The following is a 12,569-nucleotide window of genomic DNA, read 5'->3' on the forward strand; positions in this document are numbered from 1 at the left end:
CGGCTCTACCCAAGGCAAGAACACAAGCAAAGGAAACACCAATGAACCATGGTGCAATGCGCAAGCAACATGGTGCAAAACATGGCATGATATGCGGGATGTGAAATGCAATGCATATGCGTGCTTTGGAAGGGAAAGATTGAACCAGGCCTCAACATGGAAAACCAAGAGTGCCGCTGGAAAGATGAGATGATTTTGGTCGAAATCGATATAAAGATCACCGGAAACGAATGCAGGGTTTGCAAATGGCAAGCAAAACAATAATGGCACAAAGCTGTGATTAACAGCACGAAGCCATCTAAATGCATCAAGAACAACAAGCTACTGCACTCTAACATAGCAACAAATCACATGGCAGTGATCCACTCAAGATGCTTGACAAAAGATGAACACTGAGCTATGGCTAAATCACACAAGAGCAGGTTCAAACAAGCATGGCAAAAGTGCAAAAGATATCAGGTTCACAGACTTAGTGAAAATAACATGTCAGGATTTAACATCAGGAAGCAATGTTTAGAGCAAGATAACAACATGCTACAGGATCAGAACATGCCAAGGCAAGGCATGGCATGAAACAACACAAAGCATACAACAAAAGTCCCTTACTGACCATAAGCCAAAAGGGATCAGAAAATACAATGGCAACCATGTGAACCTAGCAAGTTTCGTTAACAGATTCAGACTTGGCAGAAAACTGGAACATGGCAAAACAGATTTACGTAGGCATGTTTGCGAGCTTGATGCACTCAACACAAGGCATTGCATGACAAACTAAGCATACACCCAGCAATTAGACATGGCATAGAAGCTAAACATGGCAAGAACAACCTCAAAGCATGCATGGATCAACTACAACAACCTCGGCAAAATTGCTTAACATATAAACAATCTGCCAGGAACATTTTATAGCAAAAGTAGAGCAAGATTGAGTCATGTTAGGTACTCCATAATTGCAAACAAAGACATTGATGGATAGAGCATAACAATATCTCAAAATCATCCTTACTAAACATACTCAAACAAGGCATGGATCACTCTGTAGCAGCATGAATACATGGCATAAAAATAACATCAGGGAAATGACTTAGAAGAATTCTATGTCCCTGAAATCAGCAACATCACGAGAGCTACTTTGCATGCTTGTGCTAGTCACCACATTGATCACAAAAATACATGGCATACACCCCAGTAAAGATGACATGGCCGGTGGGGAACTGGGCTGGGCCGTCGGCGAGCTGGGTCGAGGAGGAGGTGGCCCACGCGGGGCCCCCGAGCGGTGTGAGAGGGACGAGCGGGACGAGCTTCCAGCTCGATCCCGAGCAATGGCAGCGGCGGCGCGTGGAGGACCTTCGGCAAGGCAGGGGAGGCGAGGGAGCGGCGGATCCGGCGGGGCTTGGCTCCCCGGGACCGGATCCGGCCACGATGAGGAGGCGGCGCTAGGGCACCATGGTGGAGCAGCGGCGGGAGGCGGAGGCGGGGCTGGCGAGGTGCGGCAATGGTGCGGGGCGAGTGGGGCTGCGCCGGCGAAGGGCGGCGACGTTCCGGCGAGGGTTCGGCGAGCGGGCGCGGGCGGCGGCATGCTCGGGGCCCGGGTCCGACCCGTGGCGGGCTCGCGATGGGCTTCGGTGTGCCCGTGCGGTGGAGGGAGCTGGAGAGGCAACATGGCCAGCAGTGGTTGGGCGATGGCGGCGGCGCTGCTGACGTGGCACACCCTCATTGGTCGGGCGACATGGCCGGCTGGACATGTCCGGCGCGGATGGGCATGTCCGGCGGCGAAATGGGAAGGAGACTAGGGTTTGATCTGCGTGAAATTTCGGGGAGCGTCGGGGATATAACAATTTGTGTAAGCCGCCCTGGAGGGGCCGAGTTATGAAAAGAGGATTATCATGCAAAGCCTAGGATCAATCATAAAGATGGCGGTTCAATAAAGGGTCTAAAGCCCACGGACGACTTATGGCCCGTAGTGATAAACCGCCGTAGTGGCGTGACTTGTATCATAAGGTAGAATTAACTAGTCACCGAGCCGGACACTGTTTATGAGCCGGCCGGGACTCTGTAGGCCACCAGGCGTCAACCCATGTATATAAGGGGACGACACGGTGGCAGCTTAGGGGAAGAAAGAACCAAGTCGATAACCAAGCAGGCGAGTTGAGCCTCTTGGAGATCGAAACTTCAGAAATACCAATCCCAACTAGACATAGGCTTTTACCTTCATCATAAGGGGCTGAACTAGTATAAAAACTCTCTCGTGTGTCATTTGTCCCGATTAACCCCTTTAAGCTTCCTAGTGCGATGGCCCTACGACTAAGTCCTTGCTCTAGGACATCTGCCATGTCAACTCCACGATAGTTGGCGCCCACCGTGGGGCCAGCGCACGGTGGATTTGAGTTCTTGAAGGGAAACTTCAAAGGGCTCAAGGGATATGTTGTGGGCCGGATGACCAAGAGTCGTCGCGGCAAACTCTACATCGACGACGAAGGCTGGGGCCCCGAGGCCGGCTCGAACGAGTACGTGTACCGGGTCCCCTTCGGCGGAATTCACGTCCTCATCGGCCGGATCGGCGAGTCAGGCCCTGATCCGGACGTCCACACCAACCTCATCGAAACGGCTCAGCGCACCGGGTCCGCCCATGTTCAGTCTGTCGTGAAGCATGCCTTCGTAGGCTGCATCCATGGCGGTGAATACTCCGAAGGATCGATGGAAGGCGGGGAGACGGCTATCTGATCTGATACTGCATCATCAACAGGTGAGACAGACTCGTTGTACCAGCTGCAAGACGGCATGCTCGGGGGCTGTTCCGATGGCAACAGTATTCCGGACCCCCTTGAGCCGCCGAATTGGGTCGGAGTCTTCATGGCGGGGATGCAGCCCAGGCAGAACTCCACCGCAGCGGCAGCAGCAATTACCGGGTCAGCAGCACCCGGGTCAGGAGACCCCACGCGCCCCCCGGCTTAGGTTCTAATGGACCTCATGGATAGGCTGACGACTCTGTTGACCGCTGTGGTAGAACCGGCGGATAAAGCCCAGCACAACGCAGAAGTGCCATGCGTGTGGGAGGAGATGGTGCAAGCTAAGGAAAATTTAGCCGCGGAGGAAACCCGGATGGCAGCAGAACGAACAGCTCTGGAAGCTCGTGCTCAGCAACTTCAAGCAGAAACTTTTCGGCTCTCGGTGGATCTTAATGCATCAAACGAGGTCATGAGGAGGAGGCATCAGAAAACTCAGTCGCGTCTACCTTTAATGTTGGATCCGAGGAACCTGTTCCATACACCTAGGGCTGGGGGGAGCAACCCGCCGGAGGCAAACCGGGTCACGACACCCGGTGCACTAGTTCAGCCATGCACAATGGAGCCACCTCGTATAAATACAACTCCTCCTCGTTATGTATCAACACCTCCGAGTCACTTCTCCAACCCTATAGAAAACCTCATCGCAGCGTCGGCTCGTTTGGCGGCTCTCCCAATGGAAGGTGACTCGCCAGCAGCAATTGAAACCCGGAGGGTAAGAGAACTGCTTCAGACAGCTCTAGCCCAGCAGGATGCATACTCCTATAGTCGGGACAGAATTCATTCAACTCCTGCCTAAGATGGAGCCCGAGTTATAGTAGGCACATGGAGTCCGCAGAGATGTCAAGTAATGCTCAACGCCACAACCGGCCATATAGGAGCGATGCAGCGAACGCTGCTTTTGAGGATCTGAAGGCACAGCTGGCTGAGCCGCCGATCCTGGCTGCTCCAATTGAGAAAGAGCCGCTATTGTTATACATGGCTGCCAACTCATGCGCTGTTAGTGTGGCTATTGTGGTAGAGCACAAGGAGGCTGGCAAAGAGCATCCGGTTCGGCGGCCGGTTTATTATGTTAGTGAAGTGCAAATTGAGTCTAAGCAACGATATCCACATTGGCAGAAGCTTGTTTATGGGGTGTTCATGGCGAGCTGGAAGCTTAAACATTACTTTCAGGGACATCCAATCACTATGGTTAGCTCTGCTCCTTTAGGAGATATTATTCAAAACAGAGAAGCCACGGGGCGAGTCACGAAGTGGGCAATTGAGCTTGGGTCTCATGGGTTGAAATATGTTCCACGTACTGCAATTAAATCTCAAGCCCTGGTCGACTTCATCAATGACTGGACAGAGATGCAGATGCCGGAAGAGAAGCCAGACAACACGTATTGGACTATTCATTTTGATGGATCCAGGCAATTGGAAGGCTCGGGGGCTGGAGTCGTGCTGACTTCCCCATGAGGTGACAAATTTTGTTATGTGTTACGGTTGATGTTTCCTTGCACTAACAACGCAGCAGAGTATGAAGCCTTGCTCCATGGTCTTCGAGTGGCAAAAGAGATGAGCTTGAGTCGTGTCAGATGTCTTGGTGACTCGGATCTAGTGGCTCAACAGGTATCTGGCAAGTGGGATTCCAAAGACCCTCTCATGGCGGCTTATCACCGAGATGTTGATGCCGTTGCAGGATATTTTAAAGGTTATCAGGTGGAACACATTGACCGCCGAAAGAACGAAGTAGCTGATGCTTTAAGCCGATGGGGGTCTTAGCGTAAGCCGGTGCCACCTAACACCTTTTTGGATGTTTTGCATAACCCCTCTGTCAAGTTGCCCACAGAAGAAGATTTAGTTGTTCCTGACCCGGAGGCTCAGTTGGTGGTGGCTCTTCATGTCATCCCAGATTGGACGGTGCCTTTCTTGGCTTACATGACCCGGGGAGAGTTGCCAGCGGATGAGACCCTGGCTCGACAAATAACCCGGCGATCTAAGTCCATGACGATTTCAGATGGAGAGTTATTTCATCGCAGTGTTTCCGGAGCTTTTCAACGGTGTGTTTCTCCTGAAGAAGGTCAAGAAATCCTTCATGAGATCCATGAAGGCGATTGTGGTCATCATGCCAGGTCAAAATCTTTAGTGGCCAAGGCATTTTGTCATGGTTTTTACTGGTTGACGGCTCACGCTGATGCGGAAGATCTGGTCAGTAGATGTGATGGATGTCAGAAATTTGGATGACGAGCACATGTGCCAGCTCAAGAACTCCGGATGATTCCAATCACTTGGCCGTTTACGGTTTGGGGACTTGACATGGTGGGACCTTTCAAGAGGTCTAAGGATAAAAAGACGCATCTCCTTGTGGGCAGTTGATAAATTCACCAAGTGGGTTGAGGCAGAGCCTGTGAGCAAGTGTGACGTAGCCACGGCGGTTCAGTTCATGAAAAAAGTGATCTTCCGTTTCGGTTTTCCACACAGTATTATCACATACAATGGCACCAATCTGTCTCAAGGGGCTATGGAAGAGTTCTGTCAACGAGAACACATCTGGCTTGATGTTTCTTCTGTAGCTCACCCTCAATCCAATGGTCAAGCTGAGAGAGCCAATCAGGAAATTTTGAAAGGGCTCAAACCCCGGCTCATGGTTCCTTTACAACGAACGCCGGGTTGTTGGGTAGAGGAATTACCCTCGGTATTATGGAGTATCAACACTATGCCCAATAGGTCTACGGGTTACACACCTTTCTTCATGGTTTATGGAGCAGAAGCAGTATTGCCTAGTAACCTCTGTCATGACTCGCCCCGTGTGACAGCTTATGTTGAAGCTAATAATGAACAAGCCAGACAGGATGCACTTGACTTGTTGGATGAAGAGAGAGACTTAGCAGCAGCTCGGTCGGCGATTTATCAACAAGACCTGCGCCGATACCACAGCCGCCGGGTTAAGTCCAGGACTTTTCAGGAAGGCGACTTGGTGCTCCGGCTCATCCAGGATCTCTCAGATGCACACAAATTATCCCCACCTTGGGAAGGACCCTTTGTGGTTAGTAAGAATTTAAACAATGGGTCATATTACCTCATTGACGTTCGAGAGCATGCAGACTCACATAAGTCGGAGGAGGAGACCCACCGGCCGTGGAACATTGCTCAACTTCGGCCGTACTACACCTGAGCCACCGGCTCTCCTCATGTACATACGTTCACATTGTATATACCATGATAAGCAATAAAGTAAGACCATCGGTCTCTTTTCTTTTCAAAGATTATGCATCTTTGTTAAATCTTATTTTTCAAATGACTATTAAGGAGCTGATCATATTTGAATCAAGTTTACCCTTTTTGTCCAACTTATGATCGTATCCGAATCTAAGCTGTAATATCATGGTCACTTGGGGGCTTCCTGTTCAAACATAGGTCGTATTCGAACCAAAGAGAACATAGCTGTCGTAACCCTCTTGATCGGCTCAAGGCCAAACTCACTTGGGGGCTTCTTGATCATATCCGAATCATAGCTTAACCCCTCTTGAGTCCGACTTGGATCGTATTTGAATCAGGGTCGTTAAAAACCTCTCAAGGTCATTTGGGGGCTTCCTATTCAAACATAAGTCGTATTCGAACCAAAGAGAACATAGCTATTGGTACCCTCTTGATCGGCGCAACGCCAAAGCCACTAGGGCTATACGGTCATATTCGAACCTTAGATTAACCCCTTTGGTCCGGTTTACTGGTCGTATTCGAATCAGAAACCCCCAACCTTTTTGAATACAAGATTAAAATTATGCTTGTTATTTATTGCTTGCCTTTTAGTTTGTTGTTGTCTCAATATTACAAATAAATTAGCCTGGTCTTCTTCACCGGCTCACTTATTGGACAACACAGCCGCCCGGGTGATTCAAGCCGGTGGTTCAAGGATCAAAAGGTATGAGCTACTAAGGTATAATGATCATTGCATTAACTTTTCATAAACATTAAATTCAATCACCCGGATTATTTAAACCGGCAATCTAAGGATCAACAGGGATAAGGTATGGTCATTACTTATACATACTTACCCGCTGTGTTAGCCAAAAGGTTCGTATTAGCCCTTATCTATTATTTGTCTCTGCTATTATCGAGATAAATATATTGGCTCTACATTCGGTGTTTAAACCCGTTTGGTTCTAAACCGCCATGCCAGTCTTTTCTTTGTATTTACAAGAGCAGAGTTCAAACATTGCAGAGACAAGCGTTAAGTGATGCATAAGCAAGCATTAAACATTGGCATCTGGAAATACAGATTCATGGATAAGTATTTTATGCGCGATGGCACAAGCAAACTTGTAGTGTTTTAACAGCTAAGCTATTACAAGGCTTTATAAAGCCCATGAAGATGTTCATTGTCCCTCCGTAGCCGGTTCACCATCTTGAGTCTGCTGGAAGTTGGATTTTTACCAATCGAAGCCGTTCATGGCGAAAAATTCGGCTTCGTCGTCAATCAGGCCGACCGGGTCAACCTCCGGGGCAAATGTATCTTCTCTCACTGGTGGGATCAAGTCTGTTACTTTATATGAGGGAGGGGCCATCTTCTTATTCTCACTATCAAAACTCGGCTGGTACTTATCCACATTGGTGTCATCTCCAAGACTAGTCACCTGAGGCCGGACTTCGCGGACAGGTATAAAGTCATCTTGATCAAAAGGAGACCCATCCTCCTTCATGGTAGGATAGCCCCTTGCCACGTCCACCGGGTCTAGGTCTGGCACCCAAGCCTTGGAGCGGCTTAGGGCAGTCAAAGCTTCGGCTCACGCGCAGGAGCGTTTTACTTCTTGGAACCTGGCAGGAAGGATGGACAGCTTCTTCAGGACGTCACTCAACCGGTTAGGTCCTTGATTAGCAAGAGAGATAGCAGCTAGAGCCCGTTGTGCACCGATATACAATTGTTCAACTAAAGTGTATACTGCCTTCAGCTTAATCAACGGGTCTTGGCTCAGATTCTTACTTCGCGGACCTACATATATTTTTAACAGAGTCAGTTGGCGGATTATACTCCGGTTTGGCAAAAAATATATGAAAGGCCAAATCAGGCAGCTTACTAAAGATAGCAGCGACCATCTGAGACACCCGGCCCTTTAAACCATTCAGCTCTGTTGAAATTTCTTTCAGAGCTATCTCGGCAATTTCAGCTCGTCGGGTCAGAAGTGTTTTCTCATTTTCCCAAGTCTTCTCCTTGGCAGCAAAGTTGGTCTTCAAATTTTCCGTTGCAGAAAGGCTTATTTGCAGTTTAGAGGTGGAAGATTTGATTTCTGACTCCTGACTTGCCAGTCGGGTCTTTGCGTCAGTCAATTGAGAGTTCAGTTCAGAAAAGGCATTCTGTGAAACGTTCAGATAAGTCAAGACTTGGTTTCAAATTCAAATATCCAAATTCAAGATTCAAGTCTCAAGTACTTTATGAATACACCACTTGACACTTCGGGGCTAATGTATGCCAAATCAAATTTTTACGACTCTACAAACATATTTAAAGTCCCAAGTCCTTTACAAAGTAACAGCACTTGGCACTTGGGGGCTAATGTACGCAGTTCAGCAAGGTTATCAAGGTTAAACCGGAGCGTTAAATACTTTGAAGACAGTTTTCAATTCTAAAGTACCGATTCATTAATTATCAAAATAAACCGGTCCTTGGGGACTATAGGTGAAAATTTTGTTCTATCAATATCAGGCAAAGATTCAGAGGTAAAAGTCTCGGCCTATATTTTAAGTATACAGGATATTCCGTTTCTCTCATAATCTGAAGACTTGGGGGCTGAGGGAATATTAGTAAACCGGAAACAATGTACCTCATACTTCAACTGAAGCTGCTTGACCATCTCGATCTCAGACTCACGACTGGAGTGTACATGACTGAGATAGCCAGATAAGATATCACTGGCATTGAGACAGTCGTAGTTGGCAACATCAAAGCGAACCTTCTGCCTCTCTAATGCCTCTTGCTTTGCTGTACACCGAGCCACCACTATTGGGTTCCCCGGCTCAACAAAGCGGCTCCCAGTAATTTGAACATCTTGAGCACGTGGAGACGGCGGGTCAGTTGAGCTTGATGGTCCAGCTATGGAAGGATTCATAGTGGCTTCGTCAAGAGACGGCTCCGGAAGATTTGCTTCATTGACAATAGGCGGGTCTTCTGGGCCATCAGTTAATGGAGAAGGCGGCCTAGCCGGGTCAGATGCCAGCACTGGCGGGTCTTCCGCCGGTTTTGCTGCCTTCGCCTTTTTGGATTTAGCCTAGCCGCTAAGGAAAAAGTATTGCAGGATTGTTAGCATCAAGATGCAATTGAGCAACCCGGAAGAAAAGAGGATTTCTGGTTACCCAGGAGCAGTCTTGAAAGCCAGAAATTTTGTTTGTGATGAGTTGCCTGAGGAACGAGACACCTCCTAAAAAGATAAAAGAAAGGAGTTAAAGGAAATACAAGGAGCAGGATTCATTAAAACGGGTTAAAGACAGCAATAAGTAAACCTCGTTCGGGCGTTTCCGAGCGGTCTGTTGAAGGACAACAGCCGGTTCATCTTCAATCCCAACTTCACGGCGGTTTTCATGTTGCTGATTTTTCAAATGAAAGTTGGGATCCAAGTGAGCTAAGGGGTTAGAAAACCTTACTTTACAGATCACTCATCGAACTTTGTGTCTTGGTAAGGGCTCTGAGTCGGAGGAAATGATAGTTACCTCTGCTTCCCCGGCCTGATTGGCCCCAGTGTCATCCTGGTAAGGATCAGTGTTAATAAGATTGTTAAAAAAATTGGCCAAGGGAATCAAGGGCTACCTCCGAGTCAGACGTGTCATCAAGTTTCATTAAATCTTCAGGAGTGGTCTTCTTTTTCTTCTTCGATCTCCTGGTCGATTTCTTGGCGTTCCTAGCGGCGAGTTTCGCCTTCTTGGCAGCTTCGTGATCATATTTCACTTTCCAAAAGTCAGAGTTGGCCTACAAAGACAGGAGGAAGGATCAGTGATAAACAATACGGCTGGACAAAATACAAAGGAAAAAGATCATAATATCCTTACTTCTGGTACTGGGTTAAGTTTACAGAAGGGATTTAACCCAACAACACTACAATCTTCATACTTTGCATTCACCAGAAGATTTGACATTGCGACAATGTCCTCCTCGGTTAGTTGAACCGGGGTATGGCGAAGAGAGTCGTCCGGGTCTCCACCATATTCATACATCAATTTTGAACGACGGCTTAATGGAATAATCCGCCATGAGATCCAGCAGCGGGTTAGGTCGACTCCGGTTAAACCGTTCCCCAACAAACCGTTGATTCTTCTGATAGATGGAAGCAGCTTCTTGTGTTCAGCAACCGTAAGTTTATCTGGTAGTGTGAACTTGGATTCAAGACGATCGGGGTGGTAATCCGACAGTGGCTTCTCGTTGGCGGGTGAGATGTCCTGACAGTAAAACCAAGTTTGGTTCCAATCCTTTGGGTGACTTGGCAAAACTATGAGAGGGAAGACAGCACCCTGTCGGCGCTGAATTGAGATGCCTCCAAGCTCTAAGCTAAGGCCGTTGGTGCACTCGTTCTGCCGGTTCAGATAGAAGTATTCTCTACATAGTTCCACAGTCGGCTCTTGCTGAAGATATACCTCACAGAGCACTTGGAAGTTACAAATATTGGATATGAAATTGGGCCCAATGTCCTGAGGATGGAGTTTGAAAAAGTGAAGAACTTCTCTGAAAAACTTTGAACCGGGCGGTGAGAAGCCACGGTTCATGTGGTCAGTAAAGACGATCACTTTGCCGTCTTTTGGATTGGCTCGTTCTTCTTCTGGGTCAGGAGCACGATAAGACATGATGCTTTTTGAGGGCAGAAACCCGATGAGGAAGAACTCTTTTAAACGATACTCAGTTATGGTTGAGGGACCCAATTGCAGATGGTGGGTGTCTTTGATGGCATGATGTGCAAGGGACTGAAAAAGAAAAAACAACATGTCGGTTCAGTTTACGGCAAAATTAATAGTTAAAGGTTGAAGATGTAAAACAAGTAACGGCGGCTTAACTAAGGGCTAATGACATATAAGGAAAAGAAAGCCAGAGTGGTAAGCCGCTATGACTACAGATTTTCTCAGAAAGCAGATTCAGCTAAGTGTTGGCATAAACAAGTTTCACCAAGCTATCATTATTATTTTGGATCAAAAAGTTGTCCCGAAAAGAAAATATTCTAGACCTAAAAATCCAGTACAAATGAGTTCGTTAGCTATAATGAAGCATCTATACAGGAAAAAGGGATCTATTTGCATTTAAAATGGGTGCGAAACAGCTACCGCAGCAGTTCTACACTATCTAACGATCAGGAAAGGGCATCGGAGGTGAAATCTATCAAGGGTCTGTAACGGGCGGCGACGAACACCGATGAACTCGAGAAGTCGTAATGCAGATCTAAGGCGGAGAAGGAAAGGGACTTACGGATGCAAAGCTGCTGTGGAGGTTCATCGCATTTCTCTGGTCAAATCAGGTCGATGCAGCAGCCTGAGGTGGAGAGGACGAGGAGATCTGCGGCGGTGGCGGCAGAGCTCGAGCGGCAGAGAAACAGTGAGAGGAGGAAGACGACCGAAGGGGGAGAATGAAAAAGACCTAGGTCATGCTTACTTATAAGGAAAGGCTGACTGAGATGGCGCAAGAAACGAGTAGGCCAAACATCATTATCCATCAACTCCGACGCCTCGGTTTTCGGGATGGTCAGTAAAGGCAAAGATCCGTTGAGGATATGACGGAGTAAAAGAAAAATGAATTTAATGGAAGCTGACGTCACGGTGGGTTACCGCGGATCCAGAAGATGATGTCACGGCGGGTTATAACTTATGCACGCACAGAAGACATAAGGCTTGTTTCTTAAGGTATTTTAAGATTGACATGAACCGGTTCAAATCAATCTGGGGCCTAATGTCGGGGATATAACAATTTGTGTAAGCCGCCCTGGAGGGGCCGGGTTATGAAAAGAGGATTATCATGCAAAGCCCAGGATCAATCATAAAGATGGCGGTTCAGTAAAGGGTCTAAAGCCCACGGACGACTTATGGCCCGTAGTGATAAACCGCCGTAGTGGCGTGACTTGTATCATAAGGTAGAATTAACTAGTCATCGAGTTGGACACTGTTTATGAGCCGGCCGGGACTCTGTAGGCCACCAGGCATCAACCCATGTATATAAGGGGACGACCCGGTGGCAGCTTAGGGGAAGAAAGAACCAAGTCGATAACCAAGCCGGTGAGTTGAGCCTCTTGGAGATCGAAACTTCAGCAATACCAATCCCAACTAGACGTAGGATTTTACCTTCATCATAAGGGGCCGAACTAGTATAAAACTCTCTCGTGTTTCCTTTGTCCTGATTAACCCCTTTAAGCTTCCTATTGCGATGGCCCTACGACTAAGTCCTTGCTCTAGGGCATCTGCCGTGTTAACTCCACGACAGGGAGGGACACAAATTTATAGGTAGAGGGAGCTAGGAGGCTCCAAATGAGGTGCGGTTTTTGGCCACGCGATCGTGATCGAACGACCGAGAGGATGGAGGGGGTTTGGATGGGTTTTGGGCCACTTTGGAGAGGTGTTGGGCCGCAACACACACGAGGCCTTTACGGTTCCTCGGTTAACCATTGGAGTATCAAATGAAGTCGAAATGGCACGAAACTTGACAGGCGGTCTACCGGTAGTGAACCAAGGCCGCTTGGCAAGTCTCGGTCCAATCCGAGAACGTTTAACACCCGCACACAAAAAGAGACAAAAGGGAACACCGGAGGATATAGGAGCGCCGGATTGCAAAACGGACAA

This window comes from Triticum dicoccoides, chromosome 3A, assembly GCF_002162155.2.
Source record: "Triticum dicoccoides isolate Atlit2015 ecotype Zavitan chromosome 3A, WEW_v2.0, whole genome shotgun sequence".
Taxonomy (NCBI): Eukaryota; Viridiplantae; Streptophyta; class Magnoliopsida; order Poales; family Poaceae; genus Triticum; species Triticum dicoccoides.